The 9624-nt window shown below is 42.3% G+C and overlaps 1 pseudogene; it reads left to right on the top strand.

Annotated features, from left to right (window-relative positions):
* Positions 1-221: 221 nt before the first annotated feature.
* LOC113612519 (exportin-6 pseudogene) lies at positions 222-3859 on the top strand (annotated as a pseudogene).
* The last annotated feature ends 5765 nt before the right edge of the window (positions 3860-9624 follow it).

Raw genomic sequence — 9624 nt, 5'->3', positions numbered from 1 at the left:
CCGAGCCGCTACCCTCCTCGCCGGCCTCCGAGCCCCATTTCCTGCTTTTTCAGTTTCCCTGGGGAGGTGATGAATAGTTCCGGGGGTCCCCGATGAGGTGGGCCGGGGGGCCGCGCTCTTTATAGAGGGTCCCCGCGGGGCCCGGGTGGGGAAGCGGTTGTCTTTGCCCGGGCAGGGGACTTCCCGAGCCTGCCGGGACCATGAGCTGAACTGTGCGAGCGGGACGTGTCCGAAGCCCGAGAGCCAGCCCCCTTCCCCGGCCAGCATGGCATCTGAAGAAGCCTCTCTCGGGGCACTGGAAAGTCTGATGACAGAGTTTTTCCACGACTGTACAACCAATGAAAGAAAACGTGAGATAGAGGAACTTCTTGATAACTTTGCTCAGCAAATAGGAGCCTGGAGATTCTGCCTGTATTTTGTCTCCAGCACTAGGAATGACTGTGTAATGATGTACAGTTTAACGTTTTTTGAGAATCTGATCAATAAAATGTGGCTTGGGGTCCCATCTCAGGATAAGATGGAAATCCGTAGCTGCCTGTCCAAACTCGTCTTGGCTCACCACAAAACCTTACCTTACTTCATCTGGAACAAGCTCTGCAAAGTGATTGTTGACATTGGCCGTCAAGATTGGCCCATGTTCTACCATGACTTTTTTACTAACATTTTACAGTTGATCCAGTCCCCTGTGACAACTCCCCTCGGGCTGATCATGTTGAAGACAACTTCAGAAGAGCTGGCTTGTCCCGCTGAGGACCTCAGAGTGGCTCGGAAGGAGGAGTTGCAAAAGCTGCTGCTGGACCAGGTGCAGACAGTGCTTGGGCTACTGACAGGTATCTTGGAGACTGTCTGGGACAAACACAGCGTGACTGCCACCACCCCACCACCATCCCCGACCTCAGGAGAAAGTGGTGACTTACTGAGTAACCTGTTGCAGAGTCCTAGTTCAGCCAAACTGTTGAATCAGCCAATCCCCATCCTTGATGCGGAGAGTGAGTATATCTGTTCCTTGGCCTTGGAGTGCCTGGCCCATCTCTTCAATCGGATTCCTCTGTCTGCCAGCATCATCCCGTCCCTCCTTACCGCCATCTTCCACTTTGCCTGCTTTGGCTGTGACATCCAGGCCAGAAAGATGGCATCGGTTAACGGCAGCAGCCAGAACTGTGTGTTGGTCAGGAGTGCAGATGGCTTGTGGTCCTGGCCATGTCCTGCATCAATGAACTCATGTCCAAAAACTGTGTGCCTATGGAATTCAAGGACTACTTACTGTGTATGTTCCAGCAGACTTTCTACCTGCAGAAAATCACCAAGAATAACAATGCCCACACGGTGAAGAGAAGGCTAGAAGAACTCAATGAGTGCTACATCGAGAAGTTTAATGACCTTCTGCAGCTCTTTGTGAGTGTTCACCTAAGAAGAATCGAGTCCTACTCCCAGTTCCCTGTGGTGGAGTTTTTGACAGTTTTGTTCAAGTACACATTTCATCAGCCTACTCATGAAGGTTACTTCTTGTTTGGATATCTGGACGCTCTTTTTGGACTATCTGACAAGGAAAACGAAAAGCCGTCTAGGAGACAGGGAAGCAGTTCTCAACAGGTACGAAGACGCCCTAGTCCTCTTGCTCATGGAGGTGTTGAATCGAATCCACTTCAGATACAACCAGGCCCAGTTGGAGGAGTTGGATGACAAAACTCTGGATGACGATCAGCAGACAGAGTGGCAGTGGTACTTACACCAGAACTTGGAGGTAGTGACCAAAGTGATGGAGCTCCTTCCCACACATGCCTTCTCAACACTGTTCCCAGTTCTTCAGGACAATTTAGAAGTTTATCTGGGGGGTTTCCCTGGTGGCGCTGTGGTTGAGGGTCCGCCTGCCAATGTAGGGGACACGGGTTCGTGCCCCAGTCCAGGAGGACCCCACATGCCGCGGAGCGGCTAGGCCTGTCGGCCGTGGCCACTGAGCCTGCACGTCCGGAGCCTGTGCTCTGCAGCGGGAGAGGCCACAGCAGTGAGAGGCCCACGTACCGCAAAAAAAAAAAAAAAGAAGTTTATCTGGGGTTAGGGCAGTTTATATTTACTTCAGGGTCAGGACACAGGTTGAACATCACAGCAGAGAACGACTGCCAGCAGCTGCACTGTTCCCTGTGAGTCCCGAGCTCCCTCCTGCAGGCTGTGGGCCACCTAGCTGAGTACTTCATCGGGGACGTGTTCACAGTGTGCTTCAGGGACACCCTCACTGTGGTGGAGAGGTTGGTCAAAGTCACTTTGTATGGATCTCAGGTAAAATTGTACAACATTGAGACTGCCGTGCCATCAGTATTGAAGCCTGATCTCATTGATGTGCATGCTTAGTCCCTGGCTGCTCTGCAGGCTTACTCTCACTGGCTAGCACAGGACTGCAGCGAGGCTCGTCGGCAGAATATGCAGCAGTTTGTTACGCTCATCTCCACCACCATGGATACAGTCACGCCTCTGATCAGCACCAAGGTCCGAGACAAATTGCTGCTATCTGTGTGCCATTTACCGGTCTCCCGGGCCACCACTGTGCGACCTGTCTTTCTGATCAGCATCCCTACAGTACAGAAAGCATTCAACAGAATCACCGATGCCTCTACCCAGCAGCTTGTGGACAAGGCTCAGGTATTGGTGTGCCACGCCCTCTCTAACATCCTGTTGCTTCCATGGCCAAACATCCCAGAGAACGAGCAGCAGTGGCCTGTGCACTCCATCAACCATGCCAGCCTCATCTCTGTGCTCTCTCGGGATTATTGCAACCTGAAGCCCAATGCTGTCACCCCGCAGAGGAAGATGCCCCTGGATGACACCAAAGTGATTATCCACCAGACAGTGTCTTAGAAGATATCGTGGAGGATATCTCTGGGGAATCCACCAAGTCCCAACAGATCAGCTACCAGTCCCTGCAGGAATCTGTTCAAGTCTCACTGGCCCTCTTTCCAGCTTTTATCCATCAGCCAGATGTGTCTGATGAGATGCTGAGCTTCTTCCCCACTCTGTTTCGAGGCCTTAGAGTACAGATGGGCGTGCCTTTCACTGAGCAGATCATACAGACTTTCCTCAATATGTTTACCAGAGAACAGTTGGCCGAGAGCATCCTCCACGAAGGCAGTACTGGCTGCCGGGTGGTTGAGAAGTTCCTGAAGATCCTGCAGGCGGTGGTCCAGGAACCTGGCCAGGTGTTCAAGCCCTTCCTCCCCAGCATCATCGCCCTGTGCATAGAGCAGGTGTATCCCATCATCGCCGAGCGCCCCTCCCCTGATGTGAAGGCTGAGCTGTTTGAGCTGCTTTTCCGGTCGCTCCATCACAACTGGAGGTGCTTCTTCAAGTCCACCATCCTAGCCAGTGTCCAGAGCGGGATTGCCGAGGAGCAGATGGAGGATGAACGTCAGTTCAGTGCCATCATGCAGGCTTTTGGACAGTCCTTTCTCCAGCCTGACATCTACCTATTTAAATAAAATCTCTTTTACTTGGAGACTCTCAACACCAAGCAGAAGCTGGACCACAGAAGATCTTCCAGACCACCATTCTCTCTCAGTTTGTGAACATGCTGCTCCAGATCCTGGTTCACAAGTCCCACGACCTCCTGCAGGAGGAGATTGGCATTGCCACTTACAGCATGGCCTCTGTGGACTTTGATGGCTTCTTCGCGGCCTTCCTCCCAGAGTTTCTGACCAGCTGTGACGGTGTGGATGCCAACCAGAAAAATGTGCTGGGGCGGAATTTCAAGATGGATGGGGACCTGCCCTCATTCACCCAGAATGTGTACAGCCTGGTCAACGACCTGCGTTACTACAGACTCTGCAACGACAGCCTGCCCCCCGGCACCATGAAGCTCTGGGTGTAGCTTGCTCACCGCCCGAGGGACACCGACTGCTGCCGCTGCCACCTGCACCACCTCCGCCTGCTGCCACGGGTGTCTCCCAAATGGGCCTCGGCGTCTCCTCGGTTTCTCATGCCCAGAGCGGCATCGCCTGCCCTCGTCCCCTCCACGCTTCTCTCCTGCCGCCCACCCAGCAGAACTGGCTCCGGGGTGTCCCAGGGGTTTGGAGCAGGCAGGGGTCATGCGGCCAGGTACCGGGGAGGCACCGGAAAATCCTGTGGGGTGGTCCACGCAGATCATGCGTGTATCAGTCGCGAGGCAGAAACGCCAAGGACAGCTGTGACAGTGCCACCTTCTCACCATTCCACCTCCCCACCCCTCCCGGCCCAGCAAGCTAAGGAGAGGCATGATGCTGGAACTACTTTGGCACTGCTGTCAAGACTCTCCCTCCCTCCCCCTCAAATGCCTTGAAGTCTCTGCTTTTTGTCAGAGATTTGCAGACTCGTGGTTATTTTTGTTGTTGTTCTTGTTTTCTCATCATTCCACTGTGATACTAAGAAACTAAGAAGCTTAATGAAAAAATAATATGCTTATGTTGTTGTTGTATTAAAAAAAATCAAAACTAGGGCATGACCAAAACTATTCCTCATTTTTGAACTTTTTATGGTACTAAAAATGCACCATGTCATCTATCATTTCTTGCTTCTTAGGTGGCTTCATTTTTCAACATTAGTTATTACTACTTCACGTTTGCTGTTCATCAACTTTAAAAATGACACTTGTCCAATAATAATAGTTAGACATCCTTGGTAAAGAGATGGCACTTCTGGATTGCCATCTATTTCATCAACTTCTAAGAAGAACTCCTCACATGATGAATAATGAAAGTATGAGCTAATCACAATGAAAACAATTTTACAAGAATCTTTTTTGGCATGTTCTATTTTTTACAATAGTTATGGCATTTCATTGTGATGTCAATTTGCATTTCTCAGAGAAATGCAAAAACAAATACACAATTCAAGAAATGTTCTAAAGAAAAAATAAATTCACAGTTCTCAAAGATACTTTTTTCTTCAGTATCTGAGCTAAAATGAAAAGTCCTCAAAGTCTGAAATATATAAAAACATTAACTGTTTTAGTTTGTGGCACAAATGTTTAATTATATATATATATATGTATATTATATATATATATATATATACACATATGTAATATATTTCTAGAATAGTGACATTTATTCAATCTAAAACTTATTTTTCTTTCAAAGCTTCTTTTAATATTTCATTATCTTGAAATGATCCTAATTTAATCATTATATCCAAATCTAGAAACATTGATCAATGGTCTTCATGATTCAGATTTCCCACCAAAACACTGGGAAAAAAAATAAATAAGAATTTAATTACTGACATGATGTACTTTGTCAAAACAAAACATTAAAATTAAAGTACAATATTGGGGAAGTGCTTTGTAGTCTAGTTTCTAGTACAATTTCATCATTTGATCCTCTTAACCCAGGGAGATAGATAGGCAGAGCCCCTTTATTTATTTATTTATTTATTTCGGACAAAGTGAGGATAATCATTCCTATTACATAGTACTGTTATAAGGATAAATGATATAATGTATGTAAGCCATCTATTGAAGACACTGGCTGACAGTAGATTCTCAACAAATATCTTTTTTAAATGAATTGGATTTTCCCATTTCATCATGTGAGGAAATTGCAATTCAGTTTGTTTTAGTGACTTGCTCAAGGTTGTATAGAAATTAATGATAGTCTGTCTATATTAATGATGTTACTAGAACTCAAGTCTTACTGATTCAGTTGAATTATTTCTAAAGACAAAGATTTAAATGTCCAGTATTAGTTCAGTTCTTCTGATACTGTTTTAATCAGTGTGACCTGGACTTATTAATTTCATTTCAGGAAATGTTTTTAGCAATGTATTCCAGAGAACAAATAGATTAGAGCATGTTTCAAGATTGCTATAGCTTATCATGCAATACCTTCAAATCACAAATTTGACCTAAATCACCTAGCATTGTAGCATGGAAATAGTAAAAAGAGCAGATTATTAATAACTACAATTTACTCATCACTTTTTTTGTACTAAGTACATAAGTGTTTTACACGGATCATCTCATTTAATCCTTGCAATATCTTAACACATCTACTCTCATTATGGTCATTTTATGAACAGGAACAATAAAGCACAGAGAGGGGTTAAGTAACTTTGCCCAAGGTAACAGAACTAGGAAGTAGGAGAAGAAATGGTTTCAACCCAAGCAAAGCAACTCTAGTCAAGTCTATACTCTTAATCCTCATGCTCCACAGCTTCCATGGATGATATGTAATTAAGAGTGGCTCAGTTGAAATGCAGAGCAATCCAGGGTATTAACCAAGAGCATAACAATTTGACCATTAGAGAGACTTAGAAAAGAGGAAAATGGGGGTTTGGAAGAGCAAAGGGAATGTGAATGGATGGTAGAGCAGGGGTAGGAGGTTTTGCAAAACAGCTTTAAGTGAGAGTAAAAAAGCTGAGGGAAATGGAATCCTAAGCCTGAAGACTGCACTCTTGCATCTGTAAGGGGCTAAGGTGTTGAAAGGCTAATAGGACCAGGAAAGAACATTCTGGAATGTTCTGGTGTGCTCTAGTATGGATAAAGTCATCATGTGCCAGATTAGGAAAGGTGTGCAGCCACAATCCAGTGGACCATGGAGAGGAACTGAGACTGTGCATCAGTGTGCAGATATGGTACAGGGAGAATTCTGTTAGTGCATGAACAAAGGAGCAGGCTGTTTCAAGCTCATGTGTCTAAATTAATTGCATTTCTGAAGCCAGATTAGTAGGACTCTCAAGGCCTGATGTAACAAGGTAGAGTTTATACAAGTGAGAGTTGGAAGGATTGGGAAAGTTTTCAAAACATGTTGGTAAGAAACCCAGGTATGTGTGGCTAATACCTCAAATACACGCATATCCACACATACACACACACATATACACAGTAGTCCACAATTCCCACTCCACGTTTTCCTTAGGAGTGTTTCTTTTTAATATTATTATATTTTATTCAAAGTAGAAATCATTATTGAATATTATATGTGACTTCTTCCTCTGTAAAATTTAGTTGTTTTTGACAGCACTGGTAGATAACTAATACTATACAGTTTGAGGAGAACAATGTTTTCCTCTAAATATATGGATGATATCTTAGTTGCCTCAGACTGCTATAACAAAATACCATTGAGTGGCTTAAACAACAGACATTTATTTCTCACACATCTGGAGTCAGGGAAGTCCAAGATCAGGGTGCCAATTTTATTTTGAGGTTTCTTCTCTTGGCAGCTGCCATTTCTCTGCGCGCTCATATGACCTGTTTTGTTTGCCTGGAGAGAAAGAGAGACAGAGAGAGAGAATGAGTGAGCAAGCTCTCTCCTGTCTCTTCTTATAAGGGCACTAATCCCATCATGAGGGCCCCACCTTTATGAGATATGAATTTTGGAGGAACGCAAACATTCAGTCCATAACATACAGAAATTATATATAGTAAACTTTTACACTAACTGCTGGTTAACAAGTTTCAAACATTTTCAAACAATTATTGAGTAAGAAATTACTTGTTATGTTTTACTCTAACTTTATAAAGATGAACAGAAATATCTTTTTTAGATCTCAATTATTTGCCTAAAAAATGGACATTATTTTTTTAACTCTATACATAAATTTTGGTCAGTCAGATTCTGATCAATAAAAACCAAATGTCATACTAGCAAGATCTTTGAACTGGCAATCAGTAATATAGGGTAAGGAGTGTTAAATTTGGCAATAATATTCTGTGTATCCATGACCTGCTCTTTCTTAGTCTCATTTTCCTCTCTGGAAAAGAAACGTAGTAGAACTGAATGATGTTTACTTTAACGTGTCATTTCAGTGACCAAATTATCCTTTTTCTCCAGGACTGTCTTGGTTTTGGTCCTAAAAGTCCAGTCTACCGGGAAACCTCTATCCTGCGAGGTAAAAAATTTTGAATTTCCATTATTGGTGAAGACATATGGGAGAAAGCACAAAGCTGATATCACAGCCAAAAAATCAGGTGCTGAAAGACACACTGTTTTCAGTGTGAAGTGGATAAGGCATAGACTAGCTGAATTCCATGGTTGCTGTTGCTCCTTTTTTTTTTCCCTGACTGCTGATGTTGAAACTGATCTGTAGTCCACAGTAGTGGATCATCCATTGTTGCTTCACTCTGAGTGATGTGACTTAAATATGCAACTCAAATGTTCTGTAGTTGTGAGTGTTAACAGTCCACTTTTGACTCTGCCTGTAGATTAGCTGTTGTTTGTATCAAGATAGTGTTAATTTAACATTTAATTGTGAATAGTGTTACTATGTTTTCTCAGAGTTCAGATAATGACAAAGAGATGATTACAGTGATAATACCTCATACCTCTAGCATCTTAGAATGCTTGAACACCAATTAGACCATCCCAAATTATATGCTGTTTTTCAGTACTTTTAGTTTTATCTTCATTTTCTGTGAGTACGTAGTCTTCCATATTGACAGAAAATGAAGCAAAATATTTTGTTATTAAATATTTTTTCCTTACATGACTTTAATTACCACATAGAATTTGATTATTTAGAAAAAAATCATAATTTGACTAAATCACTTTTATTGGACATTCAGCTTGCTTCCAAACTTTCATGATTACCAACGGTAGGCTTGGTTGACTAAAAATTATGTAGAAGTAAATCCAATAGCTCATAATATCAGTTAACACTTATAGATCACCCCTATGAAGTATAATTGTGCAAAGTGGTTTTCATAAATTATTTCATTAGTCTTAACAATGACTCTGAAGTAGGCACTATTATTAGTGCCATTTTTGAAATCAGGGAACTGAGAATCTGAATTTATATAACGTGGTTAAGGTCATACTGCTAGTGTATGATGAAATTGGGCTTTGGATTTATGCAGTTTATTTTTTGAGATGGAGAGCAAATAGTGGGGATTTTTTAAAAAAACACATTTTCCAGGTTCTATTTAAAGTATCAAAAATGGTGTCAGACTACTCCAACACACACTAAAAATAATCAATTAATGGTAAAATATATGATTAGAAACATTCATTTTTGATCTATTGGTTGTCTTGACCGTCTAGTTTTGTTAGCCAAACTGTTATCTCTGTAGGTACTTTTGGACAATTTGCTTTCAAACCTCTTTTCTCACAAGGTAATGACTGCAATTCATATCACCTAATTCTTAAGATTTCTAGTGTGCAGGCATGTCTGCTGTAACCTTCAGGCCTCCCTAACAAAGAGATTTCCTAAATCACAAAATAGGTAGTCATGACAAAAAGATGTGCACTTAAAAAAAAATGACTCATTTCCCAGCTTCCACTGAAATAGGATTAAATGAACATGAATATGCTTTATACCACTATTCAGAAACATTTCTTTAACATGATGATAAGAATAGCTATAATATAATTTAATTATAGATATAAGTCATGAAATAAATGTGGTTACAATCTTGACTACTTAAACCTGAAGACCAAGAATTAGTCTTGGTGAGCAATTATAGATTTTGATTTAAATTTACTAAGACTGGCATCACCATATTGATTTTTCTATTTTGTGTCACAGACAGTTCAGTATGATTTCAGATTTTCATGAACAGCAATTTAAGCATGCTTGAAAATATAGTATGAATTTTGTAAAATTAAATGGCATTATATTCCACTTACTTAAAAAGAGATATCTATAGCCACAACACTAAAG

The sequence above is a fragment of the Aethalodelphis obliquidens genome, unplaced genomic scaffold (assembly GCF_003676395.1).
Source record: "Aethalodelphis obliquidens isolate GAN/ISIS:26980383/991018 unplaced genomic scaffold, ASM367639v1 scaffold78, whole genome shotgun sequence".
NCBI classification, from domain to species: domain Eukaryota; kingdom Metazoa; phylum Chordata; class Mammalia; order Artiodactyla; family Delphinidae; genus Aethalodelphis; species Aethalodelphis obliquidens.
This window is presented reverse-complemented; position numbering and strand designations above follow the sequence as displayed.